Source organism: Euprymna scolopes, chromosome 35 (genome assembly GCF_053919585.1).
Source record: "Euprymna scolopes isolate OS-2025 chromosome 35, ASM5391958v1, whole genome shotgun sequence".
NCBI lineage: Eukaryota > Metazoa > Mollusca > Cephalopoda > Sepiida > Sepiolidae > Euprymna > Euprymna scolopes.
In genome coordinates this window covers 63,144,335-63,167,257 of record NC_136516.1, presented here as the reverse complement: position 1 = coordinate 63,167,257, position 22,923 = coordinate 63,144,335, and the positions used below count along the sequence as shown (strand labels likewise).

Here is a 22,923-nt window from a genome sequence, read left to right as displayed (position 1 = left end):
TTTAGACGCAAAATTGGCTTAATAGTTTGCTAGAGACCGCAAAAGTAAAATGTTTTGAACTTTGACTTCTTGGAAGCCAAATTTTCACCTAAAAAACTATTAAAAAGCTTGCCCTATGTCTGAATACACTTTATGTAAAATTTCAAATGTTTAGACCAAAAATTGGCTGAGTAATTTGGTAGAGACTGCAGAGGTCAATTTTTTAAAATTTTACTCCAATTATGACCCCTTAACATTTATTGTTTTGGTCTCAAATCAAATTAAAAAGTTAGATCCATGTCCAAGTAACCTACATCTAAAATTTCAAGTGTTTAGACCCAAAATTGGTGGAGGAGTTTGGTAGAGTTCTTAAAGGTCAAATCGTTGAACCATGACTGCTTAACAGCTAAATTTCTGGCCAAATACCAATCAAAAAGATTTTCCCAAATCTCAATATCCCTGTCAAATCTCGAGTTTTTAGACCGAAAATTGACAGTTATTTAGTAGCAAAATGTACACAGACAGACACACACACACACACACATAGGCAGTTTCACTTTTATAGATATATTAGCATTTTAGCACGGCGTTGCCCGGGTGTTTGGAGGTATATGTTGACCAAAAATAAAAAAAAGTAGTAGTAGGAAGGCAGGCTCCAACCTGTACCACGAAGGAAGAAAAGAATGGGGAAAAAACGTGACATCTTTGCTGTTACGACCATCGCCAAACCGGAAGTGACGTAGGTTTAAATTAAGGCTAGACAATCGAAAAGAGGGGATGACTTTCGACAATATCGCTATAGAAAAGTGCCCAGTTGAAGGTGAAGATGTTAATGTTTTTAGCCAATTTTTCGATATTTGTCGTCTGAAAGATCGAGCTTAAAAACGATACTGATCTTGGTAAAATTCATCGCCTCTGTCAAAAGTTTTAGGCAGACATGCAAACATACATACATACATTTATATATTGGCAGCTCAAATTGTCGACCCAAACTGATTAAAAAGCTTGCCCTATCTCTGAATACCCTTTATGTAAAATTGCAAATGTTTAAACCAGAGTAATTTGGTAGAAACCGCAGAGGTCAATTTTTTAAAACTTTGACCGCTATTATGATCCCTTAACATTTATTGTTTTGGACTCAAATCAGGTTTTTAAATTAGATCTATGTCCAAGAAACCTATATCTAAAATTTCAATTGTTTATACCGAAAATTGGCAGAGGAGTTTGGTAGAGTTCTCAAAGGTCAAATCGTTGAACTTTGACCCCTTAACAGCCAAATTTCTGGCCGAAAACGGATGACAAAGATTTTCCCAAATCTCAATACCGTGTATATCAAATTTCGAGTCTTTAGACTGAAAATTGACAGAGTTATTGCGTAGGGAAATGTACACAGACACTTTCACTTTTATAGATATATAGATAGATATCGAAAATTTGGCTGGCAAAAGGTCAAGTTGAAAGAATTGACCTTTGCAGATTCTACCAAACTCCTCCACCAATTCTGGGTCTAAACACTTGCAATTTTAGATGTAGGTAACTTGGACATGGGTTAAGCATTTTATTTGGATTTGAGACCAAAACAATAAATGTTAATGGGTCAAAATTGGGGTCAAAGTTACAAAAAATCCTCTGCAGTCTCTACGAAATTACTCAGACAACTTCTGGTCTAAACATTTGAAGTTTTACATAAAGGGTATTTAGACATGGGGTAACTTATGAACAGTACATAGAGCCCGAGCATAGCCAGGCTGAAGTGCTAATATATATATATATATATATATATATATATATATATATATATATATATATATCTGTTATCAATATATAATCCGTTGTCAAAATGGTTGGATCATTCTAACATTCCAGGAAGTATTTCACTCTTGATGTAATTCTTTGTCTGTATAAGAGTTAAATAGTACTAAGATGAATTATTGATGCCACGTGTAGGGGAGGCTGCTTATGTACTCTAACGTTATTTTCATGGTAGGTGTTTAACTGAAATTCACTCTATGTCTCTTTTCCTTGTAAATATTTCACAACCTCTAGCTACAATCACTCTCAATAATTTCTCCCTCTCTCTCTTTCTCTCTCTCTCTCACTTGCTCTCTTTCTCTTTCTCTCTCTCTATCGCTTTCTCTCTCTTTCTCTACCTAAAACCAAACCAAACTTCCATGAGCAAAGTTTCTTAACTAAAACTGTCTGCCTATCAGTCTGTCTGTCTGTCTGTCTGTCTGTCTGTCTTTTTCTGTCTGTCTGTCTCTCTCTTTTTATATATATATATATATATATTCACTCCATGCCAAAATGCTATATACATTTTTAATGCTAACGGCTTTTTTCGTTCTAACATAGAATAAAGACATCCTTTTCACATTACAAACACAACAAGTATATATTTATATATCATATTGGTAGTTTATTATCTTCAAATTAAGTCTTGAAATAAAGACCCCCCCCATTTCCTCCTGTATTAGAAAACACACTATGTGACAGACAAATATGCAAATGATGTTGCCAAGCTAATTAAAAACCTTGATTCCAGTAAAATTGGCCCTGACAGCATTCCAATTATAGTGCTGAAAAAGCTTCAACCAGAAGTAGCTCCCATACTTACAAAGCTGTTTAAGCATTGTGTTATGGAGAATGGCTTTCCAACACTTTAGAAAATCTCATCAGTATGCCCCGTATTGAAGAATTCAGGTGATCGGTCATCTCCCTTTCAGTACAGACCAATAAGTCTCCTGTGCGTCATGAGTAAGTTACTGGAATGTGTGTTAAATGGAGAAGTAGTCAACTACCTGAGCAAAAATAACCTTCTTAGTGACATGCAATATGGTTTCCGTTCTGCTAGATCTACAGCAGATATGGGTACGGTTATATTTCATACGATTAGCGAATCTCTTGACTGAGGTTTCCTTTCTAGGGCAGTTGCTCTTGACATATCAAAGGCCTTTGATAAGGTATGGCATAAAGGTATACTTAACAAGATTCCCAGCTATGAGATAGCTGGAAATGTCTTTTCAATTATTAAATCATTTCTCTCTGATACGTTTATAAGAGTAGTGGTTGATGGGCAAAAATCAGAAATTCATAGTATTAATGCTAGAGTCCCTCAGGGGTCCATCCTGGGCCCAACTCTATTCCTGATTTACATAAATAATCTTCCAAATCACATCCTTATATCATTTGTAGACATTTATGCTGATGACACTACCATCTATGGCAGCATATCAAAGGTCGTAAATGACCAAGTTCTGATTCTCTCTCCTCTGATCTTGAGCATGTGAGACAATGGGGAAAAAAGTGGCTGGTTACTTTTTATGCATCTAAAACCAAGCTTCTATCTTTTCATCATCAACATTCTGATCCCCATCTGGCATCAATTGAAATGAATGGGTCCCATCTTGGGGAGGTTCCATGTTTTGACAAGCTTCTGGGTTTGACTCCTGATCTGAAATGATCCATTGCCAAGGTCGCTGGGAAAATGGGGGGATCCTTCAATTAATCCAGTAGATATCTCACTGCTGATGCAATTCTATACCTATATAAGAGCCAGGTACGTCCAAGGATTGAGTATTGTTGCCACATCTGAGCAGGAGCTGTTAGAAAGACCTTATCCTGCCTTGACAGAGTTTAAAATAGACTTCATAGCCTAGTGGGGGGGCCCTTTTCTCTTTCCTGCAACCTCTTTCTCACAGAATAGACGTTGTGAGCCTGTCTCTGCTTTATCATTATTTTCATGGTAAGTGCTCATCTGAGCTCCAATCTATGGTCCCTCTTCGCTAAACATTCATGAGAAATCATGAATCAATAATTTCTCTCACTCTTAATCTGTGCCTAAACCGAAACAGATTCCATGAACAAAGCTTCTTTCCTAGAAACTGCACGCCTGTGGAACTCTCTTCCATTTGCCTGCTTTCAAGAACTTGTTTATGTTGTAACATGGTCGTCTTCAAGTTCAACATAAACAAGTTCTTGATGAGCCAGCCAAAGTAGGGTAGAAAATGCTGTCAGCATATTAATGTACTTGGTCGGATTAATTCGACCTTGCAAGCGAACTATAGGCTCTGGACCATTGGTAATAATAATGCCCCACATCAAAACTGAACCTCCACCACCTTGCAGCGTTTAAACTGAGCACCTAGGATTAAATTCTTTGTCTTTCCTCCGACGGACATACTGCTTACCATCATTGCCTAGCCTATTGAACTTGCTTTCATCACTAAAAAGCACTTTTGACCAATATGAAGAGTCGTGATCTTCATTGCATCGGCCGAAATCCAGACGGCGCTTTCTGTTCTTTACAGAAACCATTGGCTTGTGTCTTGCAATTTATCCTTGCAAATTAAATTCGTATAATCTGTTCTTGACAGTAGAAAGAGGGCACTTTTTAACAAGATTGCACTGTTGTTGGATTTAGGGAGCCGTTTCAAATCTGTTTCTTAGGCTGTGGATCTTGATAGCATTGTCTTCCCTGTTAGAAGTAACTCTAGGACGACCAGATTTAGGAGCATCACAAACACTGCCAGTGTTTTGGTGCTTTTGCACAGTCTTTCGTACCGTTTTCTCATCACATTTCAATCTGCGGCCGATTTCTTGATTGGATAAACCAGAAAGGTGGAGATTAATGAGCTCCTGATGATCACTAAGAGAAAGTCATGGCATATGGACTAAATGTTACGTTGTATAACCTGGAACAACAACAATTACGATTAGAGATGCTTTGTTGCTTGTTGGTGGATATTTTAAACTGATTAAGGGGCGATAATTTAAGCTGCTTTTAATCGAATTTGTTGCTATGGACTTTCTTTTTGCCTCCTCAATTTGAAGTTATTTTTTAAATTGACATGACCATTAGAATATTTCAATTAAAAGTCAAATATGAACAAGTAAAATTATTAAGGAATAAAAGGCAAATCGAATGAGCTATAGGTTGTTTAAACAGTTACATTTAATTTAGCTTAAATTTGCAGTTTTTCAAAAAATACAAGTGCGGAATTTCTTTTTGCTGGCACTGTATATATATATATATATATATATATATATATAGGTATGTGGCTAGATGTATATCATATGAAGTTAAAATGTAAAAGAAGAAATGTGTTCTTTTCCTTTTGATAACCTAAAACATCTTGAAAGGATAGAATAGGCGAATTGTCAAGCATTTTGTTTCTTTGTATTTCATCAGATTTTTATCACTTTAATATATATATATATATATATATATATATATATATATATGAAGCATCACCTAAATGTTGAAGTTTACAAAAAATAATAATGTGCTATGTTACTCACCATGAACACTAGGGACAAAAATAATTAAAAAATAATTAAAGAAATAAATATAAATGTCTTTGTTTTATTTTACTTCAGGCGACGAGTCGAGAGGCCTTTCATGTGGCTAATGCTTAATTACTATATGAAAGATACAGATATTTGAATATTCCATTAAAGTTCTCTTTTATATCTCAAATGTTAATTTAGCATTGAAGTTAGCAATATTAATTTTCCTCTCACTTGTTGACCATTTAACTACGTTATAGTATATCTTTCTTGTGATCTTATTGGATTCCAAGACAAGAATTCATCTAGTCTGATGAAGTATCCAGCTTCATATTATTACTTGAGCTAACATCACTTGGAGAAGGTGCACCATTACTCGTAAAAGCCAGATGTCTTGGGGGAACTAATTTTGAAAGCCGATTTATCATAATTTTTTGTAGGTTTCTGACAACTTTTTGATTGTATTTGGAAGATTAAGGACTAAACTTAATTTCCCAAAGGAAAAAATATTTGTACACGTGAAAAAAAAGTTATGAAAAATTTTTTCACGGCAAGCTTACCAATTCAGCTCAATTTTGAAGTTGAATAAATTTATTGTAAAAATCCTTTTAGAAATAAATATTAGTTTTCTGAGTCTATTTCAAAGATAATTAGTAAAGTAAAGTCCTAAGATATTGAATTAAATAAATAAATAACGCCTTGTTTGTGCTAAAAATAGCTGAATTAGTCCCACAACCGAGTGTTTTTGCCGTTCGCATAAGCACAACAAACCATACTTTTGAAAATACAGAATATACAGAGGCCCAAAATCTGAGACAGTCGAAAAGCTGTCTGAGAATGACGTCATGTAATTAAAAGGAAGAGGGATGCTGGGTTTCTTTTTTTTTTACCCAGACGGGCATCCGTACATTTCTATTGTAAATGTTTGTATAAATTTTATCATTTTTTAATTTAATTATTTTTCTATGTTCCTGTTTTTAAATTATTTTTTTTTTAATTATTGGCCAGTATTATATAAAAATTATGTTACACCGAAAGTTTCAAATTCTTGCGAGCAAGGAAATTATTAAAATCTTGCATATAAAAATTATGTGAAATCTGTAATTAAAAAAAAAGTAGAAATATTTTTTCTATTATAATTTTTTGTATGAAAATATTAAATAAACAATGCTTACTTCAATGGTAATATGGGTAGTTCGAGAAATTCATTTTTCTTCGAGTTATATCGAATTCATTAATACAGACTTTAGGGACTTTTTTGTAATGTTCCTGTAAAAATTATTATCTTTTTTTATTGTTACAAATTACGATGCTTTATTTATATAAAAAAATCAAAAATAAATACTTGCGTTTTTTATTTACTACTGAAAACCATAACTTAAGTAAAGATATTTTTTATTTAAACAAAATAATACATTTTCACTAAGATTTAAATAAAAATAATTAGTTCATTATATTCCGCGATCATTATTTGATAAATACTGAAATTTTCATTTAAATTTATTAATTTCCTAATTTTTGGTGAATTTTTAAGTAAAGGCAGGGGTCAAAATGTTTATATATTTTGAGCATCGGCATTCATTTTGCCCGTGCCTACCATTTTTCGATGAATATTTGAAAGGAAAGCGACCACATGTGGTTAATTTAAATTAAATTTCAATCACATGCTTACATTATCAATAATTACGTGATTAAATCCATTTATTGTAAACACATTCTGTTTACATTAAGCGAGACCACAGCCTGTCATGGTGAGACCAAAAGTCTCACCATGACAGGCTGTGATATCTCGTGACGGCAGGTGGTGATTAAATTTATTTGTCCCCAAATAAAAAAAAATGGCCACATCGGTACAAAGAGAACCACCTATTAATTAAAGAAAAATTAAGTATAATGTTATAATTAAAAAGAGATATATAAAAACATGCATGGGTACAGTAAACATATTATACCAAAATGTTGAAACAATCGGTTCAGTGGTTATTTAGACTATTAATAACGAACGAACCAAGATATATATATATATATATATATATATATATATATATATATATAAAGTGATGGTTGTGTAGTGCCAATGAGAGAAAAAAATGTATATTTAAAAGAGTGTAGCCATCAACAATTGTTTTTTTTAGCCTTTTATCATATTTTTATTTACAAATATTTTTATAACGCGTTTCAAGCTTAGATTCGTTCTCTTCAGATATTTTCGTAAAAAAGTTTTTTTTTAAAATGGGAGTTTGAAATGTTATTTTTACATTTGCTGATACTAAATGTGTTTTTCAGAGTAACGTGGTCTCTAGTGTCCGGTCAGAGTTAAGTTCAAAGAGGGGCTTTTGGTCCATTTGGTGAAGGTTTTTATGGTTTTTTTATGACTTTCTTTTCCCATGTATAGCACACACTCACACACAATTACACACATATACATATACATACATGTACATATACACATGCAAACGCATACGCACGCAGGTATTTACACATATACACACACATATACATAGAAATATATGTAGGAGCATACATATATACATACCCACCTACACACTCACACACATACTCACACACATCCACCCACCAACATATCACACACATATTGGTTAAATTTTTTTTTTCCCCCAGTCAAAACACGCATGCATACATGTACTTAATCATTCAAACATAAGTACATGCACACATACACAAGTAAGATGGAGAATAGGTAGGAGAAGATATATATACACACACACACACACGCACATACGCACACACACATACATACACATGCACACACACATATATATACATACATGTATGCACATACACACTCACATACATCCGCATACTATGCAGGCACACATACATTCACACACATGCATATATATAGAGACACATGCAGGAGCTCACACATACGCATACATCCATATACACACATACACACACAAATACATTTACCCACTCATATATATGCATACATATATATATATATATACACACACACATATACAAATTCGTATACATTTACCCACTCATATATATATGGACACACGCACACACACACACACACACACACACACACACACACACACACACACACATACATATTCATACACCCATACCTTACATATATATTGGTTGAAGTTTTCTTTCTTTCCTAATCCAAGCACATATGCATACATGTATTCAGTCATCCAAACATAAGTGCACGTACACACACAAACAAGATGGAGGATAGATAACAGATGATATATATACACACACACGTATACACAATCACACACATACATGCATACATACACATACACACATATATTTACACACATATGTGTGTACATGCACATACACATACATATGTATAATTTCTAATTGTTTGTTTAGTTTAGGGAAATGGTAGTATACTGGATATGGATGTGTGCACCCGTGAAAGTGTGCGCGTGCTTTATTGTGCTTCTTTTGTTTTGTGCGTGAGGGTGCACATTTACTCAAGTATGCATGCGTGCAAGTATATTTTGTGTTTTGCTTATTCATGTGTATAATTATTGAGAGGTTTAAGGCGGGGTTGAACTTTGCTATGAATTTTTTTTCTTGTGTTAGTAAGTAGAAGTAGTTGTCAGTTTGGAAGATGGGCATTATCTCGAATCTGCCTCCACTGCATGTGTGTATATGTTGTGATACATGCATGTGTCTATTTTCCGCGATTTTGATATTGGATCGGTGTAAGGCTACTATATTACTAAGGTTTTTTGTGGCGCTTATGTAGAATTTATCGCATGTTGCACATTTTATTACATAGATCACGTTTTTTGAAGTACAATCTAGGTTTTTTTAAATTTTGAATGTTTGTATGGGGTTCATGAATGTGTATGTGTTTCCCTCTAATATTATGTTGCAGACTCCACATCGTTGTTTGTTGCATTTTGTGACTCCTTTTGTTGTGTCTTGATTGAGTTTGGATGAGGTAAGAATGCGTTTTAGGTTTTTGGGTTGGCGTTTGCTTTTTATTATTTTTGTTGTTTTAAGGAAGTTTAGTTTACTGTTTTGGTTAAGTAGGACAAGGTTTTTCGTTATCTCTGTGAAAAGCTCTGGGTTGTTTGTGTTGTGTGTGGAGATGTATGTTAGGATTTGTTCTTTGTTTCTTTCTTTAGGGGTTCTCAAATCTTCTACTGGTATATTTATCGCAAGTTGGATCTCTTTGTCTATAAGTTGTGGTGGGTATTTTCTTTTTCTTAGATTTATTCGTAGTTCCTTGAGTCGGATTGTCCGAAGGTTATTGTCCGTGATTATGGTGCAGATTCTACATGCTAGGTTGTAGGGAATGGCTTTTATGCAGCTTTTAGAGTGGTGACTTTTAAAGTGTAGGTATTGTTGGGTGTCTGTAGGTTTGCGGTAAATGTCTGTGATAATGTTATTGTCTTTAATCTTTATCAGTATATCTAGGAAAGGTAATTCTGTAGAGCTTTGTTCTATGGTGAATTTAATTTTTGGGTGTAGGTTCTGGAGTATGGTGTGTAAGTCTGTGATGTCCCCCCTGTGGGTTTCCACAAGATGAAGCAGTTATCAAGGTATCTTTTCCAGGATTCTATAAAAAGATTTTTAGTGCTGTGGCCAAAATTTTGTTCTATCTTTTCATATAAGGTTTCTTCTAGGTAGGCTAATATAAGGGTTGTGTAAGTCGGTGCCATTTTCGTTCCCATTGCTGTACCTAGTGTTTGAATGTAGTTGCCATTGTTGAATTCGAAGGAATTATTATTTAGGATTATGTCTATACTATCGATAATGAATTGCTTTGTGAATCTAGGATGTAGTGTTTGTGCGTGTCTGTTGATGCAAAATGTTATTGCTTCTTTTCCTAATTCATGGGATATATTACTATATAAACTGCTAACGTCAAATGTAACTAATAGTGTCCCGTTTTCTACTGTATGTGGTAAGGTAATAAGAAAGTGGATGTCGTCCCTTATGTAGCTCTTAACTTGATCTGTGAAAGGTTGTAATAAGATGTCTATTAAGTTACTAAGTCTGCTTGTCGGACAGGCTGGTCCTGCTACAATGGGTCTAAATGTAAGGTCACTAGGGTTTGGAGCGCTAATATATTCTGAGTTTTGTGTATCGGTGGCAAGTTTTATTACATCAGATTTGTGTATTTTGGGCAGTCCGTCGAAGTTGTTGGTCTTTGTAATGAAATTTGTGAGGAAGACCTTTTCTTTCTTTTTTAATATTTTGTTGTGTGTTGTATAAAGTTTTGTGATTTTTGAGATGGTGGTGTTATCTATGTTGGTACTAATGGGTTTATAGTAGTGTTTGTCATCTAGTAATTCTGTAATTTTTGTTTCATAATAAGTTTTGTCCATGATTACTACGTCACTGCCTTTGTCTGCTTCGTTTATTATTATGTCATTATTATTACAGATCTTTTCGAGTGCTTGTTTTTGCTTATATGTGAGGTTGCTTGTGGTTTTGTCTTTTTTTTGGAGGTTAAGGTTTCAGAGATTTTCGAAGTAGGTGTTCAGTTCTTTTGTGTTGTTCTGTTTGTTAGGGAAATATGTTGATTTGTTTTTTACTAAAGAATCATCTTTGTCCCCTTTGCTATCTAGTGTTTCTATTAGTCTAAATTTCCGTTCAAATTCTTTAAGGTCCTTTTTTAGTTCCGCTATATTGCTTTTAGGAGTGGGGCAGAATTTGAGGCCCAGCTTCAGTATTTCTGTTTCATTCTTTGATAAGGTGTATGTCGATAAATTGATGATTTTGGGTCTAATTTTTTCTAACCTGGAATTGTTGTTCCGTGGGGGTTTCCCAAAAAATGGTGGGGGTTGTTTGTTTCCTTGTTTTGAGGAGTTGTGCATTTTAGGATGATGTGATGTCTCCTTGTAAAATGAGTATTGTGTACATTATTGTGAGGGTTCAGTGATAAATGAGTGAATGGGTTGTTATTATATGTTGTTTGTGTTGGATAGTTGTGTTTCAATCGGAATTGGTGTTGCTGTTGAGGATATATGTATTGTTGTATAGGGTTGTGTTGCCGGGGTTTGTTGTAGGGTAGGTTTGTTTGTTGGGATTGGTGTTGCATGGGATATTCTAATTGTTTCCATTGATGGGAGAGGTGCCTTGGGGGTTTGCTTCTTTGTGTGGGATATGAGGAGTGAGTGTTGTAGGCAGTGTTTTGAATTATGTGATGTCTGTGGTAGTTGTTTTGCATTGTTGGGATATTTTGGTAAGGGTTGTTTAGTAACGGTATTCTTTGGTTGTTTGTGTTGGCGATGTGTCTGTAGAAATGGATTTTTGATTGTGTTTGCTGATGTGGGTGGTAACAGTTTGGTTTGTATTGCTTAAGATTGTATATATGGGAGTATTTTTGTGGAGATGTATTCTGTGGTATGTTGTCTGGTGTGTTGTTTGTTAAGGGCATGGGTTCTTGTGTAATTTTGAGGTGTTATTAGTGTGCGTTTTGGCTGGGTTTGTTGTTGGGAATTTGTTACGGGACTATGCAACCAGATCCTGAGCATTTGAAACCTCTTTACAAATGCCTCCTCCTTCCAATTGAAATTCGTTAAAGAGGTGTTGTGGTATGGACACTTAAGTATTCATACAAAATTCGTCAACTGATCGAAAATAAACAATTTCTCATGCCTCTTATAGTTACCAATTCCTTTGTAAAACTTAAGAGAGACATTGCAGAATCGTCTGTAAAAGTTATAGATGATGAATTACCATTTACTATTGAAACCAATACCTCAGAAAAAAGGCTATCAGAGGCACGCTCTTACAGGCCTGTAGTGTTCTTTTCTCAATCGCTAAACCCATCTGAAATACGTCTTCACATAGTCGAGAAAGAGCCTTATGCCATAGTCAAGTGCGTCCCAAAATGGAGGAATCTCCTTGCTGAGAGCACTTCACTATTGTAACAGACCAGCAAGCTGTATCTTTTATGTTTAAACCAGCTAACTGAGGAAAAATTAAAAATGATAAAATTATACGGTGGAAAATGAAACTTCTCCCGTTGTCATATGACATAAAACACCGTCCTGGAAGTGAAAACATCATTGCCTATGCATTATCAAGAGTATGTGTTGCTGCTGCTTCTTCCTTGGATGAACTAAAGTTACTATACAATTCATAAATACATCCTGGATTACAGTGCTTTTGGCATTTTGTAAGGTCACGAAATATGCCATATTCAATTGATGAAGTCTGGCGTGTGGCATCTGTATGTACGACTTGTGCCAAAATAAAACCTCAATTCAATTCTACTAATAATACACTGATCTGTTCTACTGCTCCCTTTCAGCACCTCTCCATAGACTACAAAAGACCTGTCCCGGTATCTTTGTTACATATTTATTGTCAATGAATACAGTCGATTTCCTTTTGCTTTTCTTTGTCGCGATTGTTCTTCGCAAACCGCAATCCAGCGCCTGACAAATATTTTCTCCATATTCGGACTCCCCTCATCTATCCATTTCAATCAAGGAACTTTGTTTATGTCGGAAGAATTCAAAAATTTTTTGACGCGACTTGGAATTGGATTCAGCAACACTACTGCATACAACTCAAGAGGCAACAGTCAATGCGAGCGCCACAACGGCATTATTTGGAACACCCTGTTATTATCTCTGGAATCTAGACGATTACCCCTTAGCAGGATGTTCTACAGGATGTTTTAAATGCTATCCACTCCACTACTACAAATGCAACTCCTCATGAACGCATGTTCAATTTTGAAAGGCACTCTTTTACTGGTACTGCTTTACCTGTTTGGCTCTGTGACTCTGGGGAGGTATTATTAAAACGGTTTGGTAACAGAAGAAAATATGACCCGATTGTCGAGGTAATGGAACTCCCTACACATGCAAGAATACGACATAATGATGGCTGGGAAGATTCAGTAGCACTGAGACATCTAGCTCGCTTTCCACGCTCTGATAAACCTCAAAATCCTGCTAAAAGTATTCAATCCGACATTGCAAATGCAGACAGTTGACCAAAACAAGTCCCGTTAGTACTACACCTAATACAGAAAATGAATTTGACTATAATAGTCAGAGCCCTGAGAACCAACCTTCCCAGAGGACCACCGGTCCTTCGAATAGCGAACTACCTCAATGCGATCTAACAGAATTCGCAGACCAGTCCAGCGACTGGATTTATATAAAAAATAAAAACTATTTACAATCTCTTTCACAACTGGTGGAGATTATTATATTTTCATTTAAAGGAAACGCTAATGCAAATAGTTTTATTCTTACTGTATAAAAAAACATATTAGATATGCAAATTCAGTTTCTTGCCACATGATTTTGCACACGTTCCTTTTTCTTTAAAATACTGAGTTCTTTCTCTCTTGCTTTAGTAGCCGTTAATTTTGTTCAATAAAACCTTGGAAAGAGGGTTTTTTACGTCTTCATTTATTTACAACACTACAGTTATATTATACATAAAGTATTATTAATAAAAGATTTATATTTAACTAACAGGGGGTACTCGGCGTTGCTCAGGTGTTTAGAGGTGTGTATGCTCGGGCAGTCGGAGGGGGGGGTAACCAAAGCGAAGTAAATATTTTTAAATATTAAATAAAAATTAAATATTATATATAAAAAAGATAAAACTTAAAAAATTCGAAAAAAAACAAAAAAACTAACGTAAGGCAAACGAACGATGTTAAATGTAAAAATCGGAAAAACAAAAAAAGAAAAACGAACATTAAAACTTCTTTAAAAAATCTGAAAAATAAAAAAGACACAAAAAATCACAAAATTTAAAAAATCGAAAAAACGTGGGGTACCCTGCATTGCCCGGGTGTTTTTGAGTGTATGTGGTCGGGCGGGGGTGGTGGGTGTTAATGAAAACCTAAGAATAAGCAAAGTAAAAAAAACAAAAAAACAGACCCCCCCCAAAAAAAAACAACATGTGAAAAATGGCTTAAATAACCCTGTTCCAATATAAAAATTCTAAAAAATCGAAAAAAAAAATAATCTCACACCACGATTCGAACCCAAAACGTCTAGCTAATGAGACCGCATTCTAAGCAACTGAGCTAAGACGACATTGTCGAAATTGTGTTGCTTTTTCAAATATTTAAAGTAAATCAGGTTACGACGTCGTATGACGCATGTGTAGAAGCAGTCTCGTCATGAGAGGACGGTTTTTGCTGACCCCGCCCCCCTGTAGAAAACTACTGATTTCAGGGTGAAGAAATTAACGTTTTTGGCCAATTTTTCGATATTTGTCGGGTGATGATAGCAATCTGGCGAAAATCCGTGACCCGTGTGGAAAGTTTTGCGACACATACAAACACACAAACACACATACATATGTACACACATTTTGGCTTTTATATATATAGACTAGCGGGGAGTACCCGGCGTTGCCCAGGTGTTTCGAGGTGTGTGTGGTTTTGGGTAAATCAAAACTCCATGGGAGGGGGGGGGGGTTAAAATAAAAGGTTTGGTGGGTGAGTATGAGGATCGAACCCGAACTCTTGAGGCAAAGTTGGAAATTAAAGTGTGAAAAAAAAACATGTGACGTTAACCATTGGGCCACCGCGACATACAAAGGAAACATGTTTGAATTTATTTATTTAACTATTAAAAATAGAATTTCCATATGGCCGCAATAAAAGTTAACTCTGCTGCTTCTAGTTGACCTCAATAAATGAGGGCAAATAGTAGTAGCGGACTTAACTTTTTTGGGGTTTATTTACCCAAATTTGACTGTTTTTTTCCCCAAGATGTTGGGGAGGGGGAAACCAGCTTCCCATTGTCCAGATTGAATAGTAACTGTCTGATATTTGGCACCACATTGATCAAAGCTGATTGCTTCTGGACGTTTCCCGGTGCGATGCCGAGAAGACGCCGTTTGTTTCGTTTTATTTATACTAAAAAGCAGGACAAACTGTCAACAGAGCGAAATAATGTGAATCTCATAAATGTCGACGTAAATAAATCTAGAGGCGACCTGCGTTCCCAAATACTAGATATTATTATAGGGGGTATATAAATAGTTCTAAGTGATCGTACCCCCCCCCCCCCCCCCGGAATGTGTGCGAAAAAAGCCTTTGCGAGACATACATGAAATGGTCATACACATTTTGCCTTTTATATATATACTAGCGGGGCTACCCGGCGTTGCTTGGGACCATATAAAAAATGAGAAAATTGAAGTTGATTTTGAATATATTTGTTATTCTTCGGATAGAGGAATTTTTAATGTCTATGTATCATAAGCTTTTTCGAGCAAATGAATATTTTACCTACCCTAGGACGGGTATTACACGTATCAAATAATTGTACCTTATCTAGGATAAGTAATTTATACCATATATATGAAATAATGTTTCCTTTGCGGTGATTGGTAATATACAACACATATTTAAAATAATTTTACCTACCCTCGGACGGGTAATTAAAATACATACATGAAACAATTTCACATACTATCGGCAGGTATTGTACAACATGTTAAATAATTTCTCTTACCACCCAGGCTACCATAATTTTAAGAAAACTGAAACAATTTTTAGAAAGTAGCTCGGGACCGTATAAACAATGAGAAAATTGAATTTGATTTTGAATATATTTGTTATTCTTAGCAGTGAGAAATTTTTAATGTCTATGCATCATTTGCTATTTCGAGCAAAAGAATATTTTACCTAACTAGGACGGGTATTAGACGTATGAAATAATTGTATCTTACCTAGGGTAGATAATTTACAGCATGTATATGAAATAATTTTACCTTTGCAAGGACGGTGAATATACAACACATATTTAAAATAATTTTACCTTTGCAAGGACGGTGAATATACAACACATATTTAAAATAATTTTACCTTTGCAAGGACGGTGAATATACAACACATATTTAAATAATTTTACCTTTGCAAGGACGGTGAATATACAACACATATTTAAAATAATTTTAACTACACTAAGACGGGTAATTTAAATAGATATATTAAACAATTTCACAAACTTTTTTTACTCCAAAACGGACATTACTTTCTCCAACTTATCCCCAAAAAGAAAACTCAAGAGAACGTTTAAAATTAACATAATCATGCTTCTTTCTACCCACTACTACAACTATCACATCATTCCCGGATGAGTACATAAAACATTTTAACAAATATAGATCACCCCCTATAGAAACTGGCCTAGGAAACTTTCATAGAAAAACCAACAATATATATGTATTAATCTAATTGTGAGATCATTAACTGTTTAAGCCATATCTGGAATCGACTTCGCAAATGAAGTAATTTGGAGATAGAAAATTGTTTAAGCCATTTCCGGTACAAACTTTATATTTCACCACCCTCATTTAATCCAGGACGACACTGATTATTCTGCTAATATATATTTGCCCCTATCTCATTCAATCCCGGTCAATGCTAGGAATTTTGCCAATATATATTTCCATCAATCTCCTTCAATCCCGGGCGACGCCGGGGATTTTGCAAATAAATTATCTCACGTATCTCATGCAAGTTTGAGTAATGCCGGAATATTCTGCTTTTGTATAAGTGCAGTTATCTAATACAATCTCGGGTGACGCCAAGTATTCGTCTATTCTGTATTTGTACCTATATCATTTAATCCCAGGCGATGCCAGGTATTCTGTTAGTATTTATCTGCATCTGCATTATTAAATCCTATATATTTCCACCTATCTCATTCAATGCGGGGCGATTCAGGGTATTCTGTTAATATATATTTCCACCTATCTCATCCAATCCCAAGCAACGCCAGGTATTTTGCTAATATATATTCTAACCTATTTCATTCGATCCTGGGCAACACCGGATGTTCTGCTAGTATATATCTCAATCAATCCAATAAATCCTGGGCGACACAAGGTATTCTGTTAGTATACATTTCAATCAATCTAATTCAATCCCAGGCAATGCCAGGTATTCTGCTAATATATATTTGCATCTATCTCATTGGATCCCAGGTGCCCGTGTATTCTGCTTGCATATATTTGCATGTATCTCATTCAATTCCAGAGGATTCCGGGTAATCTGTAAGTATATATGTGGACGTATGTTGTTGAATCCCATAATTCTTGGATATGTTACAAATTTCCACAATCATTTTTCATAATTAAACCCACATATCTTCCCACTCTTACTAAAATAATAACTTTCATACATTTCACATGTAATCATTTTTCATAATTCTTGGATATGTTACTAATTTTGACAATTATTTTCACGATTGAATTCACATTATCCCCCCTCGTACTAAAGTAATAGCTTTGATACATTATCTGGGCTGTTTGTTTTATTACAAACACACCAATCAAATAAATCACATAATCATTTTTCATAATTCTTGGATATGTTACTAATTTTGACAATTATTTTCACGATTGAATTCACATTATCCCCCCTCGTACTAAAGTAATAGCTTTGATACATTATCTGGGCTGTTTATTTTATTACAAACACACCAATCAAATAAATCACATTTCATCATTTTTCATAATTCTTGGATATGTTACTAATTTCCACAATCATTTTAATGATTTAACCAACATAATCGCGCCTCTGTTACTAAAATAATAACTTTGAGACATTGTCTGGCTGGTTCTTTCATTACAAACACATCAATCAAATAACTCACATTTCATCATTTTCATAATTCTTGGATATGTTACTAATGTTGACAGTAATTTTTCATAAAATAACCCATATAATCTCCCTCCTCTTACTAAAGTAATAACTTTGAGACATTGTCTGGCTGGTTATTTCATTACACACACGCCTATCAAATAACTCAATTACAAACACACCAATAAAATAAATCACATTTCATCATTTTTCATAATTCTTGGATATGTTACTAATTTCAACAATAATTTTTCTTGATTAAACCCAAAGTATAGCCCTGCTCTTACTAAAATAATAACTTTGATATGTGATCTGGGCTGTCTATTTCATTACGAACACACCAATCAAATAACAAATTTCATAATTTTTCGTAATTCTTGGATACTACGTTACTAATTTCGACAATCATTTTTATGATTTAACCAACATAATATACCCCCTCTTTCTAAAATAATAAATTTGAAACTTTATCTGGGCTGTTTGTTACATTATAACACACAAATCAAAAAAATTTTATTTCATCACTTTTCATAATTCTTGAATATATTACTAATTTCAACAATCATTTTTCATGATTTAACCCACAAAATCCCCTTCCACTTACAAAAAATATAACTTTGAGACATTATCTGGCAGGTTATTTCATTCCATGCACACCAATCTAATAACTCACATTTCACCGTTTTTCATAATTCTTGGATATGTTACTAATTTCGACAATCATTTCTCTTGATTTACCCCAAATAATCCCCTCCCTCTTACAAAAAGCAGAACTTTGAGACATCGTGCGGCTGGTTATTTCATTACAACCACATTTCATCATTTTTCATAATTCTTGGATATGTTACTAATTCCTACAATTATTTTTCTTGATTTAACCCACATAATCCCTTTCCTTTTACTAAACTAATAACTTTGAGACACTGTCTCGGCTGGTTATTTCATTACAAACACACCAATAAAATAAATTAAACTTCATCATTTTTCATAATTCTTGGATATGTTAATAATTTCGACCATCATTTTTCATGATTTAACCCACATAATCCCCTTCCTCTTACTAAATTAATAACTTTGCTACATCGATCTACTTAAAGCATTTTGTATTCCCAAGTAGTCACCCATATGATAATGACCAGACTCCATGTTGCTTAACTTTAGTGATACACATAATTATTCTTTATTCCCAAGTAATCACCCATCTGAAATGACCAAGACAATGTTGCTTAACTTTGGTGATATACAAAAAGCATTTGGTATTCCCAAGTAGTTACCCATCCGATAATGACAAAGACAATGTTGCTGAACTTTGATGAACTACATAAAGCATTTGGTATTTCCAAATAGTCACCCACCTGATAATGACCAAGACATTGTTGCTTTACTTTGGTTATCTACATAAAGCATTTTGTATTTCCAAGTAGTCACCCATTTGTTAATGACCAAGACAATGTTGTTTAACTTTAGAGATCTATACAAACCATTTGGTACTCCCAAGTAGTCACCCATCTGATAATGACCAAGACAATGTTGCTTAACTTTGGTGATCTATATAAAGCATTGGTATTCCTAAGTAGTCACCCATTTGATAATAACCAAGACAACGTTGCTTAACTTTGGTGATCTACATAAAGTGTTTGGTATTCCCAAGTAGTAACCGATCTTCAAAATTGTCAAATTTTGTCACCTTCAAAATTGTCAAGTCCAACCCATACTCCACAAGCACCTTCAAAATCGTCAAATCGGACCAATACTGCACAAGCATCTTCAAAATTGTTGAATTGGACCTATACAACAGAAGCACCTTCAAAATTTTTCAAATCGGACTGATACTGCACAAGCACTTTAAAATTTTTAAAATCGGACCTATACTGCCCAAGCACCTTCAAAATTGTCAAATCGGACCTATACTGCACAAGCACCTTCAAAATTTTCAAATCTGACCTATATTGCACAAGCACCTTCACAATTGTCAAATCACCCCTATACTGTGCAAGCACCTTAAACAATTGTCAAATTGGACCTATACTGCACAAGCACCTTCAAAATTGTCAAATCGGACCTATACTGCACAAGCACCTTAAAAATGGTAAAATCGGACCTATACTGCACAAGGACCTTCACAATTGTCAAATCGGACCTATACTGCACAAGCACCTTCAAAATTTTTCAAATCGGACCTATACTGCACAAGCACCTTAAAAATGGTAAAATCGGACCTATACTGCATAATGATCTTCAGAATTGTCAAATCGGAGATATACTGCACAAGCACCTTCAAGATTTTTCACATTGGACCTATAATGGACAAGCACCATAAAAATTATAAAATCGGACCTGTAGTGCACAAGAATCTTAAAATTTTTCAAATCGGAGATATACTGCATAAGCACCTAAAAAATTTTCAAATTGGACCTATACTGCTCAAACACCTTCACAATTGTCAAATCGGACCTATACTGCACAAGCACCTTCAAAATTTTTCAAATCGGACCTATATTGCACAAGCACCTTAAAAATGGTAAAATCGGACCTATACTGCACAAGGACCTTCAAAATTGTCAAATCTGATCTATACTGCACAAGCACTTACAAAATTGTCAAATCGAACATATACTGCACGAACTTTCAAAATTGTCAACGCAGACTTCACCTATGTCATACAATTCCAGGCCGACGCATGGTATTCTGCTACTACATATCCACCTATGTCATACAATCCCGGGCTATGCCGGGTATTTTGCTAGTACAGATATCCACCTATGTAATGCAATCCCGGGCGACGCTGGGTATTTGGCTAGTACATATATCAACTAATTTTTTTCAATCCCAGGCGACGCCGAGTGTTCTGCTAGTAAAAATTCCATGAATTTTTTCCAATCCCAGGCCATGCCATGTAATCTCCGAGTACATATGTCATGCTAGTGCTATGTCATACAATCCCGGGCAACGCTGGGTATTCTGCTAGTACATATACACCAATTTTATCTAATTCTGGGCTACGTTGACTATTCTGCTAGTACAACTATGTAATACAATCCCGGACGACGCTGGGTATTGGGCTGGTACATATATCAACCAATCTTATCTGATCCACGGCAACGCTGGGTATTCTGCTAGGAAACATTCTATGTATTTCCACCTACGTCGGGTATCTGCTAGTACATAATACTTTTATATAAATTCCGTAAAACCCTTCCTCCTTAACTGAAGATTATATAAAAAACATAACCTCCCAATACTAAGAATGGCTTTCTGAATAATAATTTTTTATTTAAGAATTTGGAATCAGCAGTTTAGCGATGTGTGATGTTTGGAATAAATATATAATACACATCTTTTTTTACTTGGTCTTTTGGCTAAGATCAAAGTGTAGTATTTGTTCTTAGAATTCAAGCGGTTTCATCTTTCACCCTCTCACTCCCACTGAGAAAATAAGGAGGAGGTCATGCTTTGCATGTCAAACTTTAGAGAAACAAACGTCACTCGAAAATAAGGATGGCCTTCTAAATGATAATGTTTTTAGTTCAGATGTGATTTTGGGAATATGCCATCTTGTCTCAATGTAGTAATGGATAAATATAAATTATGCATCTTTTTAATTATAGAAGATAATGCTTGGTAGAAAATTAAGCTGTATAAGACGGTTACTTGGTCTTTTGGCTAAGATCAAAGTGTGGTATCTTTCTTAGAATTCAAGCGGTCTCATCTTTCGTAGAAACAAGCGTTACTCGAAAATAAGGAGGATTTATGCCTGGGATGTGATCCAATCACTCTTATTTGTTTACATTTTAAAACATAATAAAACGAATCTCGTTTCCTGTCTAGACATATCTCTCTCTCTCTCTCTCTCTCTCTCTCTCTCTCTCTCTCTTCGTCTTCTTTACCCTAAAGAGTGTTACTAAAAAAGAAAATGGTGTTTGGCTTTGTTTTTTTTTGTATAAACATCGATCGTTAATATTTTTTGTAAGCGTATTTTTTTTTACTTCACATTTTTGGCTTGATATTTTTCGTTTAACTATCATATCTAACTATTTTTAACCTGCTAATAACTTTGGTAACGTTTTCATAGCGTGAAAGTTAATATTTTGATGTGTATGATAATTACCGATAACAGACTCTTTACATATGCAATGTTTTCATATACAGACCGCCATTAGAGCTTGCTTACGTCAAGGTCATGTGATATGACTCAGCGTTTATTAAATTACGTATCAATATCATTAAAATGTCACTTTTTGCCCCCCCCTTCAAGAAAAACAGTCAGCTTACTCACTTCTACTAGTCCTTTTGGGCCAAAATTTCGATATTTGTCGTCCGGAGGGTCGTGCTTCAATCTGATACCAAGTTTGTTAATTTTTGTTCTGTCTGTCGAAAGTTTTTAGCTGACATCCAAATATACACACATACATACATACATACATACATTTTCGCTTTAAATATATAGACTAGTGAGGGGTACCCGGCGTTGCCCGAGTGTTTGTAGGTGTGTGTGAAAAAACAGGTGCCCGTGAAAAAAAAAAGAAGATTTTACGACGTGCAGTTGGAAAATAGTAAAGTGTAAAAAAAAAAAAACAGGTGCTCGTTTTTGATTGACGTGGCGGCGATAGGTATTCAGCAGTCAGAATTTTGTGCGGGACGGTTTTTAATGAGGTCAATAAATCGGTTTATTTGTTTTCAATAACCCGCTCCCCCGTCTGATATGACGAAGTCGACAAACGTTAACTGGCTCTGGGCCTGTTATTAGAGTTGAGTTTTGCTTTTTTTTATACCGAAAACCGAATGTAACGCATGCCGATACAGGAAATGTGGAATAATAAACGTTTGAAAGTCAATAAAATTAAATAGACAGGCGAGATCCGTGGGTAACTCTGAGATATTACAATTTATAGATGATATAAAAAGTTATATGATATAAAAAAAAGCAAGCGCTTCTCTGAAAGAAGCCTTTTGTGGACATCGAGGAAAAGCGAACATACATACACACATACATTTTCGCTTTTATATATATAGACTAGCAGGGGGTACCCGGCATTGCCCGGGTGTTTGTAGCTGAGTGTATGGGGGGGGGG

The 22,923-nt window shown here is 34.8% G+C and overlaps 1 protein-coding gene across 2 annotated transcripts in view; it reads right to left on the bottom strand.

The window, feature by feature from the left end:
* LOC145259886 (signal transducer and activator of transcription 5B-like) overlaps positions 1-22,923 on the bottom strand; it is a 347,875-nt gene that overhangs the window by 286,824 nt on the left and 38,128 nt on the right. Inside the window, exon 1 of one of the 2 annotated variants that reach the window (XM_080117776.1) lies at positions 15,934-15,957. The exons of the other annotated variant lie outside the window; for it this stretch is intronic. The gene's annotated coding sequence lies outside the window, so the exon portion shown is untranslated. Of the gene's footprint in view, positions 1-15,933; positions 15,958-22,923 lie in introns of those variants that run through there. 2 annotated transcript variants of the gene reach the window in all.